Source organism: Lissotriton vulgaris, chromosome 8, assembly GCF_964263255.1.
Source record: "Lissotriton vulgaris chromosome 8, aLisVul1.2, whole genome shotgun sequence".
Taxonomy (NCBI): domain Eukaryota; kingdom Metazoa; phylum Chordata; class Amphibia; order Caudata; family Salamandridae; genus Lissotriton; species Lissotriton vulgaris.
The window spans coordinates 1496914104-1496936910 of NC_141696.1; the positions used below are offsets into that span (position 1 = coordinate 1496914104).

The 22807-nt window shown below is 49.4% G+C and overlaps 1 protein-coding gene across 3 annotated transcripts in view; it reads right to left on the reverse strand.

The window, feature by feature from the left end:
* The window catches only part of USF3 (upstream transcription factor family member 3), a 112468-nt gene extending 97885 nt beyond the window's left edge, over nt 1–14583 (reverse strand). For 2 of the 3 annotated variants that reach the window (XR_015299390.1, XM_086935577.1), the window contains exon 1: nt 14502–14583. The gene's annotated coding sequence lies outside the window, so the exon portion shown is untranslated. The remainder of the gene's footprint in view (nt 1–14501) is intronic. The other variant, XM_086935578.1, reaches the window with a different exon arrangement.
* Between the last annotated feature and the right edge of the window lie 8224 nt (nt 14584–22807).

The following is a 22807-nucleotide window of genomic DNA, read 5'->3' on the forward strand; positions in this document are numbered from 1 at the left end:
CTTTCTGTGAACACCAGGGAACTTGTCACATATTGTTTCTCCTGTGGTTGATTTGTTTATGGCATAGACCTGTTCAGGGTTATTAGAGTCTAGTTTTGTCCCAAATTCTTTTTGATGTTGCCATCCACGGAGGTTGAAACCCCCTTCTACGACATTACACCCTCACCCACCCTCACTCACCCTCACTCACCCTCACTCACCCTCAACCCCTCACTCACTCACCCTCAACCCCTCACTCACCCTCACTCACCCTCACTCACCCTCAACCCCTCACTCACCCTCACTCACCCTCACTCACCCTCACTCACCCTCACTCACCCTCACTCACCCTCACTCACCCTCACTCACCCCTCACTCACCCCTCACTCACCCTCAACCCCTCACCCACCCTCAACCCCTCACCCACCCTCACTCACCCTCACCCTCACTCACCCTCACCACCTCAGCCTCACCCTCACTCACCCTCACCACCTCAGCCTCACCCTCACTCACCCTCAACCCCTCACTCACCCTCACTCACCCTCACTCACCCTCACTCACCCTCACTCACCCTCACTCACCCTCAACCTCACTCACCCTCACCCTCAACCTCATGCTAAAGATTTACAAAAAAAACCATAAACAATTCTAAAAGCACTAACTCTAATGCTGCGAGACCTATTGCATTTCTAATGCTTGTTTTTTTTGCAGATTCTGGATGGAAGCAGTAGATATTTCTAGGGTCTTTAGAATCCCGAAACATTTTCCTGCGAGAGTCGTAATTTGGCTGTCAAAGGACAGCTCCTCGTCAAACCAAAAGCCCAGGTTCTAAACCCTGGATTTGGGGCAAGGTGCGAGACCAAGAGTTTCATGCCAACAGGTAGTCGACCAGATGTTAGGTTGATTACTCAGGATCAAAAACTCGGTCTTCCCTGCATTCAACTTGAGGCAGTTTAGATCCATCCACAAGGAGACCTCCACAGGACAAGAGCTTAGCGAGGAAGCTGTGTGGACGGAGTTCTGAGAGAGGGTTTCAATTATGAGCTTAGTGTCATCAGTGTATATAATGATTGTGAATCCATGGCATCTGATGACCTCAGCCAGGGGGCGAATGTGTATATCAAACAGAGTTGGACTCTGGGAGGAGATGGCGGCACTTCCTGCTGCAAAGAGAGCACGTTGGAATGAAAGGGTTTTAGAAACACCAGGAAGGTGCGCTCCTGCAGAAATGAGGCAACCCGTAGCAAGGCCTTGTGGTTGTCAGCACATTTCCACGAGTGCTCAAATCAGAATGTTGTGGAACACAGTGTTGAACACGGCTTTGAGATCCAGCATTAACAGTACAGCAGTGTCGCCAGCGTCCAGAGTTTGACAGATGGATTCTGTGCCTAGTAGAAATGCAGACTCTGTTATAGGAGGGTCGAAAGTCCGACTGCATCCTGTGAAGTAGTTTGTTGGCCTCAATGAAAGTGGAGAGCTACTGGCCGATGTACTTCTCTGTGATCTTTTTTTTGTTTAAATCTGTTTATTGTCATTTTGCATATTTAACATTTACATAGTGATTAGACCTCAGTTGGGACCACGTCTGGTCCAGGCATCTTCCCCGACGCTAGGGACGATAGCACATCTCATACCTCCTTTATCGTGATGGGGAGACCAACGTCAGGCGGTGTTCAAGGGCCAATGTGGGTAGGTCGATAGTGCCTAAAAAAGCGCTGATTTGCTGGTGAGTCCCGTGCACCTAGGATGCATAAAGGGAAGCTTAGTGGCGAGTCACTGCTGTGTGAATGTCCACTCTGAAGACACGCCTCCTAGAAGCTGGAATCCAAGAGAAGGCTCTTGACTGGACCACGTTCTTCCTCTCCGGCAGAACCCAGAGCGTCCGCCTCCCACCCTTCCGATCCGAAGCCACCGACATCATCTGCGGCGTCCCCCAGGGCTGATTCCTCAACCCAACGCTGTTCAACGTCTACATGCCCCCCCTCGCACAAGTGGCCCGCAATCACGAAATCAATATCATCTCCTACGCTGACGACACCCAGCTCATCCTCTCCCTCACCAAGGACCCACACACCTCCAAAACCAACCTCCAAGAGGGAATGAAGGCCATCGCCGATTGGATGAGGAGCAGCCGTCTGAAGCTGAACATGAACAAGACGGAGGTCCTCATCCTCAGACCCACCCCCTCAGCCTGGGACGACTCCTGCTGGCCGACCACACTGGGAACAGCACCAACACCCACCGACCATGCACGCAATCTAGGATTCATCCTCGACTCCTCCCTTTCCATGTTTAAGCAGGTCAACGCCGTCTCCTCCTCATGCTCAACACCCTCCGCATGATCTACAAGTGGATCCCGACCGAAACAAGAAGAACGATGACACAGGCCCTCGTCAGCAGCAGACTAGACTACGGCAACGCACTCTATGCAGGAATCCCAGCCAAACACCTACGACGACTACAACGCATCCAAAACGCCTCCGCCCGACTGATCGTCAACGTCCTTCGCTGCAGCCACATCACCCCCCCACCTGAGAGACCTACACTGGCTCCCCGTCGACAAAAGGATCACCTTCAAGCTCCTCACCCACGAACACAAAGTACTCCACAACGCCGGACCAGCCTACCTGAACAGCAGACTCAACTTCCACACCCCCACCCGCCAGCTCTGCTCCACCAGCCTCGCCCTCGCCGCTGTCCCCCGCATCCAACGAACGACCTCCGGCGACAGATCCTTCTCTTACCTCGCCGCCAAGACCTGGAACACCCTCCCTACCCACATACGGCAGACCCAAGACCTACTCGCCTTCAGAAGACTCCTCTAGACCTGGCTCTTCGAGCAGTAGCAGCACCCCCCCCCCTCCCTTCCCGCAGCACCTTGGGACCCTCACGGGTAAGTAGCGCGCTTTACAAGTACTCTGATTGATTGAAATGTGTGTTTAACATGAGTCCCAAGTCATCTCGTATGGCGTGTATAGGACTATAAGGGTGCTCCTGACATACGAGGTAAGCAAGCAGTCTACCTGCCTTATCCGCTGTGGCGTGCTTATGTGCAGAGTGAGCTAAGTTATGGCATCTCACTTTCCAAAAGCGTGAGCCATTTGGTTTGCATGGCTTCGAGTTTCGCTTTAGCCTCAGGGCGAGTGACTGAGGGGGACTCTTGTCGAAGGAGATTTCTCTCAAGGGTACCAAGGTGTTGAGTTGTTTGCGCATGTTCCATGTCAGGCCCAGGCAATGCCCACGTTTCACCGCCTTGAAAGCCACCCACTCGGTGGATGGGAAGTCTGTGGTGCCCACATTGCGCTCAAAGAAGTCCAGCAGTTATGCTCCTACAGAGCTACGGAATGCTGAGTCCTCTAGTGCTGGGGATTGTGGCCAGAATACGATCTAGTCGCACATGCAGGTGGTGGATCGGCGAGTAGAACAAATATATACAAGAATCGGGGTTAAGCGCTCGCCAATCATCAGACAGGGACCAGTACCCCAGCCATTTACTCAAAGCTTGCGCTTTGGATGATGCTGCTGTGCGCATGAGGGGTGGGAAGTAGCGATCTAATGAAACATCTAGCACGGCATTGAAATCACTCCCCAAGAGCCAGGGGACATTGCTCCAGCGGGATAGGACCAGTCGCCCAGGAAAGCGTTTTGGCCTACCTACATTTGGGACTTATATGGATCCTACCAAAACAGGTTGCCCATTCAGCTTGCCCCTAAGGAGTACGCATCACCCTCCTGCATCTGCCACTACTTCCTCCTCCTCCCAAGGGACCCCCGCCTTTATCCAGATCAATGCGCACCGCGCCATAGAAGAAAAGTTTGTACTGTACAATCGACCTCGCCATCTATGCCGCAATCTGGCTGCTTCCAGATTAGTCAGATGCGTCTCCTGTAGTAGGGCGATACCAGAGGCTCTATGGTGTAAATATGCGTAGATGGAGTACCTACGCAAGGGAGAGTGAATCCCCCTCACATTTTTGGTGATAAATGTTAACTCGTGTCATCTGGGCAGTCTATGACTATATATATATATGCAAGCATTTGATTGTCAAGGAGTGTAGGAGCCCGGGGGCAGCAGCGTCTCATGGGTAAGTACCGAACTTGAACAGGGGAAACCAATGAGTGACAACTGTGTCATGTAACCATATAAGAGCAAACACCTAACTGAGGTTGATCCAAACTGTCGTGACAGAAATACAGCAATTAGCGTTCAGCCAGTTTATGGAGCTGATAAGGATGGTGCGTGCAATGGTGGCCTGTTCGGTCTATCCCCCCCATCTTGGTGGCATTGCATAAAGGAGGCGAGATAGCCATCATGTGTGTGTTAGGTGAGCTCATGCGTATCTGCATCTAGCCGCATGCGCCGTGACTGCTTGGTAGGGGCTCAGATGAGATAGTGTCTCAACATTGTGCATAAAGATCAGTCAGGCCAGGGCGCACTAGACAATAGTGTCTGAGGTTTGAGGGGTGATGTCTGGGCGGCGAGGTGACCCCAAGTCCCCGGACCAGGCTGGCATGGAGTCTATGTAATCGCAGGAGCTGGACAGTGATACCATGGAGGGAGTCAGTGAACCCGCAACCTGAAGGGCAGCTCCTACATGGAGTGCCTCCTGACGTTCCATCTGGATCTGCACTGGGTCTGGGGTCTTCACCGACGAGGCACTGCTACTTGTCCCTCTTTGTTCTTTCCGACCGATTGCGCCTGTTCTATCTGGGTGGCCACCCACTGTCTGGCAGTCTGGTTGATGTCGCCAGGCCTGCCTCCTCTAGCTAGTCCCATGCGTCTAATGGACTGTCAAAGAATCGGGTGGTCCCATCTTTTACCACCTGTAGTTGAGCTGGGAATAATTGCAGGTCGAGCCCCGGCAGTACTTCTTTGTGATCTTGGCGAGAAAAGGCAGCATTGAGATGGCCTGATAGTTATCTGCCTTGGTTGGGTCCAGCAGAGACTTTTTAAGAAGAGGAACAACCATAGCATGCTTCCACTGAACCTGGCCCACAGCCAGGGAGCTATTCACTAGTTCTCGAAGCAGGGGGGAGGACCACATCCAAGCCCCGTTCAACAATAGAGGGGGATACCCAGTCAAAAGGGGAGCCAGAAGTGGTGCCAGTTCCTCGGGTTCAATCGACTTAAAATGCAGAAGCCTGGAGCGGTCTTCTAAAGTGTCAAACCAGGTGTTTAGACAGGGGTGTCTCTTGACTTCTCAGGAAAGGAGGCAAATATGTTTGGCACCTTTTCCAAGAAAAACTGAACTAGAGGATTGCAGCCATCCTCTGATGGCAGAGTGCAAGCTGATACTCTGGACCACGAGAAAAGTGACTGAACATTGGCGAATACTTCTCGCGAAGAGTAATAAACAGATGAAATTTTATTTGAGGAGCAGTTACTACGAGTTTGTTTAATGCGACGATTGTACAATTTAATGATAGAGAAATATGATAGTGATGTCAAGGCTGCTCCAATGCTGCCTCATTTTGTTAATTTTTCATACATAATCACTTCCTGTGACATTATCTGGGTCACCACGTCATTTCATGTTTTCTGTCATTATATTGTGAAGCTAATTACCGTGATAAAATCTGAAAAGTCTTAACTCATCGGGTTGGGTAGTATATCTCTAGCCATTTTTAAGAAAGTTTTATCTGTTTTTCTCAAACTAGAAGGGAATAGTTCAAATTCAAGTTTAAATTTGTATAGCCCACTACTCGCCCAGAGGGTCTCAAGGCGCTTGAGGGAGGGGGGGAGCTTACTTATCAAATATCCAAGTTTTAAGTTGTTTTCTGAAGGAGAGGTGGTTCTGTGTGAGGCGGAGGTGGGTGGGGAGGGAATTCCAGGTCTTGGCTGCTAAGTAGGAGAAGGATCTTCCTCCCATGGTGGATCTCTGGATGCATGGAATAGTGGCGAGGGCCTGATTGGACGATCGAAGTTGGCGGGTGGGGGTGTAGGACAGGCGCATGTTGAGGTATTCGGGTCCTAGGTCGTAGAAGGCTTTGTGTGTGTGGGTGAGGAGACGGAACGTAATTCTCTTGTCGACGGGGAGCCAGTGGAGGTCTTTCAGGTGACCGGAAATGTGAGCTTGGCGGGGGATGTCTAGGATGAGTCTGGCTGAGGCGTTTTGGATGCGTTGGAGTTTTTTCTGTAGTTTGGCTGTGGTTCCGGTGTAAAGGGTGTTTCCGTAGTCTAGTCGGCTAGTGACCAGTGCATGGGTGATCGTCTTTCTTGTTTCGGTGGGGATCCAGCTGAAGATTTTGTTGAGCATACGTAGGATGTTGAAGCAAGATGATGAGACAGCGTTGACTTGTCTGGTCATTGAGAGGGAGAAGTCCAGGATGAAGCCCAGGTTACGTGCGTGGTCAGTTGGTCTCGGTGTGGTTCCCAGGGCCGGTGGCCACCATGAGTCGTCCCAGGCGGAGGGGGATGATCCTAAGATGAGGACTTCCGTTTTGTCCGAGTTTATTTTTAAACGGCTGTTCTTCATCCACTCGGCTACTTCTTTCATCCCTTCGTGTAGGTTGGTTTTGGTGGTGTTTGGGTCTTTGGTGAGGGATAGGATCAGCTGGGTGTCGTCTGTGTAGGAGATAATGTTGAGGTTGTGTTGGCACGCAATGGATGCAAGGGGACTCAAGTAAACGTTGAAGAGGGTGGGACTGAGTGATGATCCTTGTGGTACGCCGCAGATGACTTCGGTGGCCTCTGATCTGAAAGGGGGGAAGGCGGACTCTCTGGGTTCTTCCGGCGAGGAATGAGATGATCCAGTCCAATGCTTTTCCTTGTATTCCGACGTTGCTGAGGCGTTGTATAAGGGTGTTATGACAGACTAAGTCGAAGGCAGCGGAGAGGTCAAGTAGGATGAGGGCGACTGTGTCTCCATTGTCCAGTAGAGTTCGAATGTCGTCTGTTGCTGCGATGAGGGCGGTCTCGGTACTGTGTTTGGCTCGGAAGCCGGACTGTGAAGGGTCGAGGGATTTGTTGGATTCGAGGAAGGCGGCGAGTTGACTGTTGACGGCTTTCTCAATGACTTTGGCAGGGAATGGGAGGAGCGAAATGGGGCGGTAGTTCTTAAGTTCAGTGGGGTCTGCTGTAGGTTTCTTCAAGAGGGCGCCGAGTTCGGCGTGTTTCCAGCTTTCCGGGAAGGTGGCGGAGTTGAGGGAGCAGTTGGTGACGTCTTGGAGATGGGGTGCGATAATGGAGTCTGCTTTGTTGAAAATGTGGTGGGGACAAGGGTCGGTTGGCGATCCCGAGTGAATGGTGTTCATCAGGCGGATGGTGTCTTCAGTGGTGATTGGGTTCCAGGCGTAAAGGTTGTTGGAGGGGGTTTTTAGTTCGGAGGTAGGTGGGGTGGGCTGGTCTCCAAAGCTGTTGTGTATGTCAGCGATTTTGTTGTGGAAGAACGAGGCTAGAGAGTCGCAGAGGTCTTGGGATGGAGTGATGTCGTTGGTGCCGGCGGTGGGGTTGGTAAACTCTCTAACGATGTTGAAAAGTTCCTTGCTGTTGTGGGGGTTGTTGTCGAGCCGATCCTTGAATGCTGATTTCTTGGTGGATCGGATCAGTTGGTGGTGTTTGCGGGTGGCGTTCTTGAAGGTGGTCAGGTTGTCAGTGGTTGGGTTTTTTCGCCAGGCTTTCTCGAGGGTGCAACAGATCTTCTTGGATTTCTTAAGGTCATCATTAAACCAGGGGGCTTTTTTGCTGCCTTGCTTGACTTGATGGTTTTTCAGGGGTGCTAATTTGTTATGTCTAATATGATCCTGGCTGAGGCGTTTTGGATTCGTTGGAGGTTCTTCTGGAGTTTAGCAGTAGTACCTGCGTAGAGGGTGTTTCCGTAGTCCAGTCGGCTCGTGACCAGAGCATGGGTGACTGTTTTTCTGGTTTCGGTGGGGATCCAGCGAAATGTTTTTTTGAGCATGCGAAGAATGTTGAAGCAGGATGAGGATACGGCGCTGACTTGTCTGTTCATTGAAAGTGAAGAATCCAGGATGACGCCTAGGTTCCGTGCGTGGTCTGTCGGGATGGGTGCTTTTCCAAGGGCTTCCGGCCACCAAGAGTCGTCCCATGCCGAGGGGGATGTACCTAAGATGAGGACTTCTGTTTTATCTGAGTTCAGTTTCAGACGGCTGTGTTTCATCCATTCGGCAACTTCTTTCATTCCTTCATGTTGGTTAGTTTTGGCGGTGCTGGGGTCATTGGTGAGAGAAAGGATCAGTTGAGTGTCATCCGCGTAAGAGATGATGTTGAGGTTGTGTTGGCGAGCGATGGCCGCGAGGGGGCTCATGTATACGTTGAAGAGGGTGGGACTGAGTGAGGATCCTTGTGGTACGCCGCAGATGACTTCAGTGGCCTCGGACTTGAATGGTGGAAGGCGGACTCTCTGGGTTCTTCCGGTGAGGAACGAGGTGATCCATTCAAGAGCTTTTCCTTGTATTCTGATGTTTCTGAGGCGTTGTAAGAGGGTGCTGTGGCAGACTGTGTCGAAGGCTGCAGAGAGGTCGAGGAGGATGAGGGCGACTGTGTCTCCATTGTCCAGTAGAGTTCGAATGTCGTCTGTTGCTGCGATGAGGGCGGTCTCAGTGCTGTGTTTTGCTCGGAAGCCAGATTGTGAGGAGTCGAGGGATTTGTTGGCTTCGAGGAAGGCGGCGAGCTGGTTGTTGACAGCTTTCTCGATGACTTTGGCCGGGAAAGGAAGGAGCGATATGGGGCGGTAATTTTTGAGTTCGGTGGGGTCCGCTGTGGGTTTTTTCAGAAGGGCGGCGAGTTCAGCGTGTTTCCAGCTTTCCGGGAAGGTGGCGGAGTTGAAGGAGCAGTTGATGACGTCTCGGAGGTGTGGTGCTATGACGGAGTCTGCTTTGTTGAAGATGTGGTGAGGACAAGGGTCTGTGGGGGATCCTGAGTGGATGGAGTTCATCAGGCGGATGGTGTCCTCAGTGGAGATTGGGTTCCAGTCGTTAAGGGTGTTTAAGGGGGAAGAATGTTCAGCATATGGTTGGGTGGGTTGGTCTCCGGGTTGGTTGTCGAAGCTGTTGTGGATGTCTGCAATTTTGTTGTGGAAGAATAAAGCCAGGGAGTCGCAGAGGGCTTGAGAGGCGGTGATGTCGTTGGAGTTGGCCGAGGGATTGGTAAATTCCTTGACGATGTTGAAAAGTTCCTTGCTGTTGTGGGCGTTGTTGTCTAGTCGATCCTTGAATGCTGTTTTCTTGGCCTTCCGGATTAGTTGGTGGTGTGTGCGGGTGGCGTTTTTGAAGGCGTCCTTGGTGGTAGTGGTTGGGTCTTTTTTCCAGGCCTTTTCCAGGGAGCGGCAGAGTTTCTTGGACTTCTTAAGATCATCGTTGAACCATGAGGCCTTCTTGCTGCCAGGTTTGCTTTGACGTTTTTTCAGTGGTGCTAGGATGTCGGCGGTGTTGGATAACCATAGGGTGAAGTTGGCGGCGGCTTGGTCTGGGTTAGAAGAGTGGGCTGGGGTGTTTAGAAGGAGCGATGAGGAGATCTGGTCGATGGTGATTTTGTTCCAGTTTCTTTGCAGAGTTGGTTGGAGGGTTTAGGCTTGTTGTAGGTGAAGTGAACGCAGCTGTGGTCAGTCCAGAGGAGATCCGTAGTGTGGCTGAAGGAGACATGATTGCTGGAGGTGAAGATGGGGTCGAGTGTGTGACCTGCGATGTGGGTGGGGGAAGTGACCAGTTGTTTAAGTCCGAGGTTGGCGAGGTTGTCCAAGAGGGTGGTGGTGTTGCGGTCGTTGTTCTTTTCAAGGTGAAAGTTGAGGTCTCCCAGAAGGATGTAATCTTTGGAGGGGAGCGCGTGTGGAGTGATGAAGTCCGTGATGTCTTCACTGAATTTGGGTCTGTAGTCTTTAAGTTCAGAGGGGTCTGCTGTGGGTTTCTTCAGAAGGGCGCTGAGTTCAGCGTGTTTCCAGCTTTCCGGGAAGGTGGCGGAGTTGAAGGAGCAGTTGATGACGTCTCGGAGGTGTGGTGCTATGACGGAGTCTGCTTTGTTGAAGATGTGGTGAGGACAAGGGTCTGTGGGGGATCCTGAGTGGATGGAGTTCATCAGGCGGATGGTGTCCTCAGTGGAGATTGGGTTCCAGTCGTTAAGGGTGTTTAAGGGGGAAGAATGTTCAGCATATGGTTGGGTGGGTTGGTCTCCGGGTTGGTTGTCGAAGCTGTTGTGGATGTCTGCAATTTTGTTGTGGAAGAATAAAGCCAGGGAGTCGCAGAGGGCTTGAGAGGCGGTGATGTCGTTGGAGTTGGCCGAGGGATTGGTAAATTCCTTGACGATGTTGAAAAGTTCCTTGCTGTTGTGGGCGTTGTTGTCTAGTCGATCCTTGAATGCTGTTTTCTTGGCCTTCCGGATTAGTTGGTGGTGTGTGCGGGTGGCGTTTTTGAAGGCGTCCTTGGTGGTAGTGGTTGGGTCTTTTTTCCAGGCCTTTTCCAGGGAGCGGCAGAGTTTCTTGGACTTCTTAAGATCATCGTTGAACCATGAGGCCTTCTTGCTGCCAGGTTTGCTTTGACGTTTTTTCAGTGGTGCTAGGATGTCGGCGGTGTTGGATAACCATAGGGTGAAGTTGGCGGCGGCTTGGTCTGGGTTAGAAGAGTGGGCTGGGGTGTTTAGAAGGAGCGATGAGGAGATCTGGTCGATGGTGATTTTGTTCCAGTTTCTTTGCAGAGTTGGTTGGAGGGTTTAGGCTTGTTGTAGGTGAAGTGAACGCAGCTGTGGTCAGTCCAGAGGAGATCCGTAGTGTGGCTGAAGGAGACATGATTGCTGGAGGTGAAGATGGGGTCGAGTGTGTGACCTGCGATGTGGGTGGGGGAAGTGACCAGTTGTTTAAGTCCGAGGTTGGCGAGGTTGTCCAAGAGGGTGGTGGTGGCATTATCCTCCTTCTTCTACAACAAAATTGCCGACATCCACAACAGCTTCGAGAATTCTCCCAGCAATCAACCATCCCCACCCCCCTCAGATCCTACTCCGCCAACTAACAAAATCACCACTGAAGACACCATTCGCCTCATGAACTCAATCCACTCGGGCTCGCCTACTGACCCCTGCCCCCACCACATCTTCAACAAAGCTGACTCCATCATCGCACCCCACCTCCGTGATGTCATCAACTGCTCTTTCAACTCTGCCACCTTTCCTGAAAGCTGGAAACACGCCGAACTCAGCGCCCTTCTGAAGAAACCCACAGCAGACCCCTCTGAACTTAAAGACTACAGACCCATATCCCTCCTCCCATACCCAGCCAAAGTCATCGAGAAAGCCGTCAACAGACAGCTCGCCGCCTTCCTTGAATCCAACAACTCCCTTGATCCATCTCAATCCGGGTTTCGAGCCAAACACAGCACCGAAACCGCCCTCATCGCAGCGACCGACGACATCCGAGCTCTCCTGGACAACGGAGAAACAGTGGCCCTCATCCTACTCGACCTCTCCGCCGCCTTCGACACAGTCTGCCACAGCACCCTTATACATCGCCTCAGCAACATCGGCATACAAGGAAAAGCCTTGAACTGGATCATCTCATTCCTCACTGGGAGAACTCAAAGAGTCCGACTCCCCCCATTCTACTCAGAGGCCACGGAAGTCATCTACGGCGTACCTCAAGGATCCTCACTCAGTCCCACCCTCTTCAACGTCTACATGAGTCCTCTCGCCTCCATCGCGCGTCAACACAACCTCAACATCATCTCTTATGCCGACGACACCCAGTTAATCCTCTCCCTCACCAAAGACCCCAACACCGCCAGAACCAATCTTCACGAAGGCATGAAAGAAGTAGCCGAATGGATGAAGCATAGCCGCCTCAAACTCAACTCAGACAAAACGGAGGTGCTCATCCTAGGATCCTCCTCCTCAGCCTGGGACGACTCCTGGTGGCCATCCGCTCTGGGCACTGCACCCACACCCACAGACCATGCACGTAACCTTGGCTTCATCCTAGACTCCTCTTTCTCGATGTCCAGACAAGTCAACGCCGTCTCGTCCTCCTGCTTCAACGTACTTCGCATGCTCAAAAAGATCTTCCGCTGGATCCCCCATGAGACAAGAAAAACTGTCACCCACGCACTGGTCACGAGTCGACTGGATTATGGTAACACACTTTACGTCGGAATCACAGCGAAATTAGAGAAAAAACTCCAGCGCATCCAAAACGCGTCAGCGAGACTCATTAGACATCCCGCGCCAAGATCACATCACCGGACACCTAAAAGACCTCCACTGGCTTCCCGTCAATAAAAGAATCACTTTCCGCCTTCTCACCCACGCACACAAGGCCCTCTACAATCTAGGACCCGAATGCCTCAACACTCGACTGTCCTTCTACAAACCCAACCGCCAACTAAGATCGTCCAATCAAGCCCTCGCCGCAGTCCCGTGCATCCGGAAATCCGCCATGGGTGGCAGATCCTTCTCCTTCCTGGCTGCCAAAACCTGGAACTCACTCACCACCCACCTCCGCCTCACTCAGAACCACATCTCCTTCAGAAAAGAACTTAAAACCTGGCTATTCGACAAATAATGTACCCCTCCCCCCAGCGCCTTGAGACCCTCTGGGTGAGTAGTGCGCTATACAAATGCCAGAACTTGAACTTGAACTTGCCTGACTTCTAGGTAGCTACCACCAGTGCCTGCTGTACACGAGGACCTTACAAAGATCTATGCTTGCCTTAACATTGCCAACCAGAAAGTCCTCCATCCTTGCTGCTGGCTTGGGCCTGAGTGCTCCTCTTTCTTCTACCTCATTTCCTTTCCTGCGTCTTTTTTCATTCCCCTTGCACAACAATGCAGGGGCAGAATGTTCAATTATAGTCCTCAAATTACAATGGAAAAGCAAGGCTACGGGTACCCTAATGCTAATAAAAAATGCTGGACTGGATAAGCTACGCATGCATGAACTTGGGATTGTCCTGAAAACTCCATAGAAATGTCTCCAACTGTATCCCAACATTTTCCATTCTCATTTGTTGCATGTTTTCTATATTTTAAAATAGACTGTCGTGGCCTGGAATCCTCAGGATCGTACGTTGCTGAGAATGGTCCACCTCTCGACACCACCACGGTCTGACTGTATAAATAAACAGACTAAGTGTAGTGGTCAAGCGGGGGAAGGGAACGAAGGGGACAGTAGGGAGGAAGACCTAGTAAGAAAACAAGAACAGGTATAAATAAACGAACCACTACACTGTTCTTTCCTTTCTCACTCGGACCCTTTCTGAATAGGATACACAACACTAAGATGTGGTACCCAAAGAAAACCTTCTCTTCGAACTCGGTGATTCACATATGGCTTGAAGGAACTCTCGGCTAGATCTGGAGGCAAAACATCACAGTCGGCAGGTTCATCAAGACACATATCATTAATGTCATAGGGGCTGCATAGGCTTCTTCTAACCTACCAACTGATCAATCCGGTAGTCTGAGACGGGTGCTGAAGAGCCATCCTCCTGCTCACTCTCAGTACCCCTGCTACTGGACACACAAAGAAACAAACAGGATGCACATGACCACTGCGTGAATCACATAAAATTAGGAAGCAAAGTCAGACCTCTACCACAATAAGTCTTGGGTAGCGGCTATCTTGCGAGTACAGCACAGTACACAAGGCGATTCCCACAACTGGTGAGAACTGATGCACCCCACTGGTGGAAATTACTTGATTACAAAATCATAAAGTACCTTGTCCAAGGCTCCGGAGGTGTTTGCAAAGGTAAAGGAATATCTTTCAGTTAATAAATCAAGTCATTTGATACGGGCTTATGAAGTAAGGAGTTTTCCCCTGCATGAACCAAGGTCGGTTCGCCAACAAGCGAAAATGGTATCTGGACTCGCTTGCCCATTCGGTATATGAAGTATAGCCCAAACGCTTGGAGCGTTTACGAGAAAAAAACCTTGGTTGGCTATTCTCCAGGACTATGGAGGTGCCTTCCCAGTGTGTTCTTGTGGTTGGAGTGTTTGCCATTTATTGCAGTATTATCCTTGTACCTGTGTTTGGTACTCTTTTGTAACATGCACACACCACTTTTCTCTTGTAACACACTGTTTGCTACCTCTCACATTTTGTTTGCTTTAGATACAGGCACAAGTGTCACCATTGCATACGTAACGTTTGTTCTTGTGCTTGAGTGTCTACCATTTATTGCAGTATTATACCTCTAATTGTACTTTGTTTTCTCTTGTAACCTGCTTATGCACCATTTGCTACCTCATGTATTTTGCCTGCTCACAATTGCCACTTTTGCCTCATGTAACAACGTTTGCTTTTGTAATTTGCTCACTTGTAATTTTCTCCTCATGTAGCGTTACGTCCTATAGTGAAGCGCTCTGACGCCTTCGGGTAAAGTCAGCGCTATATAAAAACGCATAAATAAATAAATAAATAAACAAGGTCGCTGCTAGTTGCTCAGCAAAGAACTGGCAAAGTGGTTCGGCCACAGAGCAACCGAAGGGGCAGCGCGGAAGCCCTGATGCCACCACTAGGTTAGAGCTCAATGCCTGCCACCCGAGAAGGAACGGAGCGAATTGGTGCTGGCAGCACCCTTACCAGCCTCCTGGATACGCAGGGAAGATCCTCTCTGGCAGAGTACTCGGCATCCTAATGGTGCCCCGGAAGTCATTTTTATCACAGAAACGCCTCCATCGCGTGCTGACGTCACCAACGTCAGAACGCCGAGGCTCATGGGGCTTGTAGTTTATGCGCGTCTTCTTTCAGTGCCGTTCCGATGGGACGCAACACAGTCAGGACATTTTCAGTCTTTCAATATAATATTTTTTGTGTATTTTTAATGTCTAGGAAGCTGTTTGAGAAAAGCTAAACAAATTACTCTTCAGAAGAGACCGCACCAAGTCAGTACTTTGGTAAAGCAGTCACAAGGCCAACGCAACTCTTGAGCACATGCAGTTTGTCTGTCCTGCACTCCATCTCTTTTAGAGGACACCTGACCACCACCATGTACATGTATGAGCACGTTAGAATATTATGAAATAAATACATATTTTTTTTGTTTCTCAAGAATTGACATTGGGTCTGTCTGTAACAGAAATTTAATAGAATTACTATTAATACCTTACATAGTGGGTTGGTGGCCTGGTTTCGGTCTTAGAAGGTACAACTTTTCTAAGAATGTTCTCTTTCTCTCCATCTTCTTCTTTAGAGGGATTCGTCTCTCCCTCTTCTTAGCAGTGGTGCTGGTTTTCGGAGAGGGGGTGCGGCCATCAATGCAAGCATCACACGAAGAGCAAGTGCAGCCACTGTGCCACACCCAGCCAGTATGTGCCACGCCCATTCAGTATGTGCCACGCCCATTCAGTATGTGCCACACCCAGTCAGTATGTCTTGCCCATTCAGTATGTGCCACGCCCATTCAGTATGTGCCATACCCATTTAATATGTACCACAGCCAGTCAGTATGTACCACAGCCAGTCAGTATGTGCCACGCCCATTCCATATGTGCCAAGCCCATTCTGAATGTGCCACGCCCAGTCAGTATGTGCCAAGCCAATTCAATATGTGGCACACCTATTCAGTATGTGCCACGCCCAGTCAGTATGTACCACGCCCATTCAGTGTGTGCCATGCCCATTTAGCATGTACCACACCCAGTCAGTATGTGCCACGCCCATTTAGTATGTACCACGCCCAGTAAGTATGTGCCATGCCCATTCAGTATGTGCCACGCCCATTCAGTATGTGCCACGCCCAGTCAGTATGTGCCACGCCCAGTCAGTATGTGCCACGCCCATTCAGTATGTGCCATGCCCATTCAATATGCACCACACCCAGTCAGTATGTGCCACACCCATTCCATATGTCCGACACCTATTCAGTATTGGCCACGCCCATTCAGTATGTGCCACGCCCATTCAGTAGGTGCCATGTCCAGTCAGTATGTGCCACGCTCAGTCAGCATGTGCCACGCTCAGTCAGTATGTGCCACGTCCAGTCAGTATGTGCCACGCTCAGTCAGTATGTGCCACGCCCATTCAGTATGTACCACGCCCAGTCAGTGTGTGCCACACCCAGTAAGTGTGTGTCACACCCAGTAAGTGTGTGTCACACCCATTCAGTATATGCCACGCCCATTTAGTATGTGCCACGCCCATTTAGTATGCGCCACGCCCATTCAGTATGTGCCACGCCCATTCAGTATGTGCCACGCCCAGTCAGTGTGTGCCACACCCAGTCAGTGTGTGCCACGCCCAGTGTGTGTCACACCCATTCAGTATGTGCCACGCCCATTTAGTATGCACCACACCCAGTCAGTATGTGCCACACTCATTTAGTATGTACCACACCCAGTCAGTATGTGCCACGCCCATTCAGTATGTGCCACACCCAGTCAGAGTGTCCCACGACCATTCAGTGTGTGCCACGCCCATTCAGTAGAAGAGTGGTGAGGGTGCAGTATGTGGCTGGTGGTGCATTTCGGAGCACCCTATGCAATCATATCAATAAAGCATGATGTGGTATTGAACTGTCATTTACTAACATCCTCTTTTCCATTGAAATGGCCATTGACTGTGACAGACATACAGTTTTGTTGGTAAACCTATACAGTGTACAAATGATAATTGTGTGTTCGAAAAAAAAATCATGCTACAGCTTTTCCTTTCACACTCCTTATATGCCAGCAAGATTGTTACATAGTTCACTTTACAAAATCCTCTCCAATGTCCATGGTAAGGAATAAGCAGCAGATTGTCAGAAGATACAGCCTGATATGTGTCCTCTGTCTTTAAACGCACAGACGAACAGCAAATGTTACAAGATAAAAACAAAATTTAGAGGCATATTTATTCCTCATCACCATCACCTTCTAAACTCTAGCATTGTTTTTTGGATTGCTGAAGCGCCCCCACTCGCTTCTTACCCGTGCCTATGAATCCTAACACCTGACACTCCATTATGAAAACACCAAATCCAAGTTCTAGGTGGCAAAGCTCGGCTGCACCTTCAGGACAGCAGATGAGCACCACTTTAGGAAAAATCACATTCCCCGTTATTGATAAAAGTCCAGTGCTTAATTTGTAAAAAAATATAAGTGCCAGGGTCCTCATTAGAAGGCCACTTCCGATTGCACTGCCCATTGCCGCGGTCAACGCTGCCAGTAACATAACTACTAACCATCACATTCCTACAAGTGTGACAATTCTGTTGATTCCAGGCCCCCAAAGCTATAAAAATTGCTTCGGCAGCAGGTATTAGTCATTTTTAATGTCAATTGAATTAATAACCAACTGCTGTTTTGCTCGTCTCTAAATTAGACAAACAGCTCCCCCATGTGGCAGACTGTCATAAGTACCGGTGCAACCGGCCCAAATTAAGTGTCATTTATCATGCTGTCCAACATTCTGGTTCAAAGGCAGTCTCAGTTCCGAGTTGATAGGGTCCCCCTATTCCCACATCTTGACTGACAGAGAGAGGGACATGGGTGAGACCCAAGTACTTAGCTCTATCAAGGAGGACAGACAGAGAAGAGAAAGAAGAGGAGCAAGAATAGGAGAAGGGGCAGAAGCCACAAGGGAGTAAAAGAGGAGACATGCTGAGAATCTAGCCCCCCCCCCCCCAAATGAGTGTCCTCGTATGCTCTGGGACTGTGGGGCCACAAAACCTTATTTTCACTCTGTATCCACTGCAAAAATAAATCAGAGGAACAAGCTCCAAAGCCAATGTGAACTGCCCCAGATACCGCTGTCCTACTCTCCACCTCCTCTTTCTGGGCTCTCATCATCCATGGCTGACACCTTTTCCAGATGTCCTTTACTTCAAGTTAGAGTTTGAACTATTAGAACACAGACATGTACCAATGTTCTGTAAGACTTTTTTTGTGTAGGAGATTCCAAATTTATTGCTCAAATAATGAAGCATGCACTGAAACAAAAGGGACATTCCCTGCAACTTTATGATTCTATGGCAAATCATTTAATCAAAAAAGCGAATGACCTCCAGACCCACCTTGAGAAGGAAAGGGGAATTACTGGAGCTCAAACGTTCAATCACCAACCTAACCGTAAACCAAAAGATGTGCTGAAACCAGTTGTCTTTATCCCTCTTACATCAGAAGAGTGCTCAGACCCAGGTAAAACCTGTGGCCCATCAGGTCTACCTATGGATACACGTACACCTGAGTATCTTCTTCAGGAAGGTCGATCCAGCCGAACAAGATATGATGCTTCGGGATAGGTGCATCTTTTACAGGAGGCGCCTTCTGGGAGGATAGCTTCAAAGGCAATGTTACAGGAGTCAGGCCTACACCAGGGATTCGACTGTGAGCAATGCAGGGCAGCTTGAAGGACATACATCATGCAACAGGGAACCAAGAAAGGGGAGGATGCTATGTGATCTTTTTCTGAAAGGTTCACTGCAATTTGTCAAAGAAAAACTAAATCCGCCCCCCCCCCCCACAACCCCAAGGTATCTGGTAAACATTGTCAAGCCAGGAAAGTAGAAGCAAAATGGCATCCTGGAGCCACCGAAGAACCCCAGGACAGGGAAGATGCATGTCAGAAGAGGGGGCTGCTTTGGTCTGGTCTATGGTACCTTCTTGGTGCATGGCCTTGCTAGCAGAGGTGGGTGAGGGGGTTTAGCCTACATTCTTTGGATAGAGGTGGGTGAAGAACAAGGCTCCACAGGTTAGGATAATCTGGCTATCATCAGCAGATGTATAGGAGGAGATGTTTAATGTCTATTTCCAGAAGAGGGCTCAGATAGGCGTTGAAAGTAAGGGTGCAATAAGGCAGTTTTCCGGGACACCTTATTTAAAGAAGAACAGGAAATAGAAAACGTAGAAGGAAATTATTTGATGTCTCTTTACAAAATAAGATTAGATTCAAACTGATGATGACCCTTGGATTAAAAATTAATTTGCACAGAGATCAAAGATACTGCCACCCCATTCTCATCAACTACGGCTGCAAGAACGCCCCAGATGACAATGAGCAACACTTCTGCGCCATCCTGCACAGAAGTAAAGAGAGCTGCTGAAAAGCATTAAAGGATATTCTTTATCAGTTTGTTAAGTCATTGTCCAATTGGCATGAAATGTGCTGTGCCACTTGGATATAGATCTGCTTTATTCATAATTGGCAGGGAAGAACAAAACAAAATTGAGGATGGTCCTGGCTGGCTAGTGGAGCTGCTGATGTTGGGAGGGTGCCCAACGTGGAGAAGGGTCAGGAGGCGAGCCCGACTGGCAACCAAGTTTACTAAATCAAATCTATTGTGGTCACAGGGTTGAAGAAGCAGAACGGTTGGAATGGGAAGCCAGGTTGGCAGAAGCTGTCTGTGGTGGTCAATAGTGTGCCTTTTGGTAGGGGGTAGGAGACCGCGGAGACCGTACACTGCTAGGGTGTGGCTGTAGATTTGCAAGTGGTAGTGGCTGTAGATTTACCTCTCAGGGGTAGTTTAGTAATGGCTTTATGAAGCCCTGTATTTTGTGATGAGCTATGTTTTCGGATAGTGAACCTGTAAACTTTGCTTTCATACGTCAGATGCAGCCAGTCATTCTCACAATACCATTTCTCACAACGTTTTCCAGTGCTTTTTTTTTTCTTTCACCGACTTTAGTTTCCGCATGACAAAATAACCTCAACATCATCTCCTACACTGACGCCACCCAGCTGATCATATCCCTCACCGAAGACCCCCACACCGCAAAAACCAACCTCCACAGAGGAATGAAGGCAGTCGCCGAATGGATGAAGGACAGCAGACTGAAGCTAAGCTCAGACAAGACGGAGGTCATCATCCTCAGGCCCACGCCATCAGCCTGGAACGACTCCTGGTGGCCCACATCGCTAGGCACAGCCCCAGAACCCACCGACCACGCACGCAACCTGGGGGGTCATCCTCGACTCCAGCCTCTCCAAGACAAAGCAAGTCAACGCCGTCTCCTCGTCCTGCTTCAAAACCTTCCGAATGCTCCGGAGGATCTTCAAATGGAAACCCCCTGACACGAGAAAAACCATCACCCAGGCCCTCGTCACCAGCAGACTCTACTACGGGAAGGCCCTCAACTCAGGAACAACAACCAAACTCCTGAGACGACTACAACAAATCCAGAACGCATTGGCACGACTGGTCCTCGACATCCCCCGACGCAGCCATATCACACCCCACCTGAGAGGCCTGCACTGGCTCCCAGTCAACAAGAGGATCACCATCAAACTCCTCATCCACTCACATAAAGCACTTCACAACGCCGGCCCAGCATACCTCAACGACCGACTCAGCTGCTACACCCCCACCCGCTGCCTCCGCTCTGCCAACCTCGCCCTCGCCACAGTTCCTCGTATCCGGAAAACCACCGCCAGCTGCAGATCTTTCTACCTCACCGCCAAGACATGGAACACCCTCTCTATCAACCTACGACAGACCCAAGACCTGCTGGCCTTCAGAAGACTCCTCAATACCTGGCTCTTCGACCAGTAGCAGCTTTCCACCCCCCCCCCCCCCCCAGCACCTTGAGACCCTCACGGGTATGTAGTGCGCTTTATAAATGCATTGATTGATTGATTACATCATCAGTGCACTGACACAGGAGCAGATGTTTTTAAAAATTAAAAATCAAAGGACACTGGAGTTCTGCATCATTACAAAAACAAAAAAAGTATTGGCACAGCCAATGGGTTTAACTTTTCTAATGTCAGTGCTGGCCTATTGGCTTTGCCAATGTTTGTTTGTAAAGTACGTAAAAAAAAAATGAAAAACTGTAAGAAAATAAAATACTGGAAGAAAAGCAAACATTTTAGATTACATTAAAAATGTATATTGAAATCCGGAAACTGATCAGAATTGTAAAAAAAAAATAAAGGGAGTGTCAGACCGTGAAGGCAAACAATTTCCAAGCTCTAATTTACTTTAAACAGCATTCAGCCATTTCTGTAGCCTAGGGAGCATATACCTCCTGCCTCAGACACCAGCTCAGTGTGTGCAACAGATGGCTCTTCGCCCAGCGCCATAAAATCATGTGTGCCAAAGCTCATTCAATATGTAGAATGCAGAAGATAAAATAAAACAACCGTAAACGTCTGTTCTTAAATCATACCCCTGTAAAAATATCCCTGTTGCTGTGTTTTTACAGACAAGGTGGGAGGAAACATTACAGAGAATGCTATGGGTGGGGGTGGGGGGGGGTGTCAGACATGCACTTTCATAGATTGCTGAATGAAAAAAATAATTATTAGTCCCCTAAACGTGGGCAGTGGGGGGACTCAAATCAGCCAATCAAAAGGATTGTAACAAGGTTAAGCTCCAAAGGAGGGACAAACACAGGAAAAAGAAGAAAAGCCATTGAATAAGCAGCAAGTTAACGATAGTGACAAAGTAAGGCCAACCAGTTGTAAGCAATTGGCAGGATGGAAGCCCACTGAAGTTAACAGGTCTTTCGCAACTCGCTTGCGCTGTCTGGTAGATAAGTCAAACAAGGGAGGTCTGAATGATTCCACAGAACAAGTTGATCTGATAGGTCAGGACTGCACTTTGATTTGATAAAATTATAGTTTAAATACACTCTATGTATCCCTGTGATTATAATCTAGCTTACTAGGTTTCTTACCTTCGGTATCTTTCTTTCCGGTGGATACTCTAATCGTAGATTCCTCATGTTGTATTCCCCCATGCGTCAGAGTGGATCTGAAAACTTTAAAAGCAGTACTCCTGTGCACCGGCAAGTGGTGTAATGTCGCTCTGCACTGCTATCGTCCTGCTCTTGAAATGACGAGCTGCGACATGTATATATACACGTCACCGATGCATGCTGATGCTTTCTAGGCTTTCCGCACCCTCAGTCTCCAACCTAGACAAACGCATCTCCGAGAGAGAGAGCTGCTTTGGAAACTCCAACATGCAGAGCTCCAATTTGCATTCTCTGTAGTGAGACGAGATCTAGCCAGGGTTATCCTCCTTGCTAGACACCTTTGTTATAACATGGTATGTCCCACTCCCCCTGCTTTCCCTTTCCCATTACTTGGTCCCTCCCTCCTGTAGAATGTTGGAGTGAAGCTCACCTTAGAATGTTGGGGAGCTCACTCCAGTAGTTGGCACAGAAGAATCCGGTTCAAATAAACTCCTTTCCTTCATCATTCCTGTGTGGAGTTTACTTCTTAACGACCTTATTTCATTTCTGGGCTGAAACTGCCATTCATGATCCATTTAGCTCCTCTGGCTAAGTTATCTGCCCTGATATTTAAAGATCCCACCAAATGATTTACCACCAGAGAAATTCACTGGTGGCCAGTCGCCTCCAGAGGGGCACAGGGCCCAAGATCTCACCCTACCCTGTTTGTCGCAGTACCCCATTGGGGATGGTATTGCACATAAGCCCCTCCATCAGCATTCTTCTGATGGTAAGTAGTAGGAGCTTCAGCCCTAAGCAAACGGTCCTCAACTCCAACAGATTTATGTGAAGTTGAGTCTCTGCTGGAGACCAGAGGCTTCTATCTCCACCTCTCCCGGATGGCGTTCCCAATCCATTAGTGATGCAAAACCGCTAGCTCCGGTTGCTGGCAAGAAGAGGGGCCTACCACTGGCCCAATTGGGGTTTAGTAGCCATCACTGCAGATCTTCTTACAGTCTCCTACGAAAGAGACAATCCAACAGATATCCCTAGTGCTGTGCTCATTGGGACTTGAGTTCCCACAATAGAGCCTGCATTGGGCGCGTTTTACCAGCAGGATGCATGGGGCCAATAAGTCCAACAGCCTCAGTCTTCTGCACTCAGATCCAGGTCAGAGCCTGAAACATCAGGATCAGAACACGAATAACCTGGACTCTTCGCTCCAGGAGAAAGGCACAAAACTGTACTGTACCCATAATCGCTCCAATGAACTGGAGCATTTGCAAAGAAGTC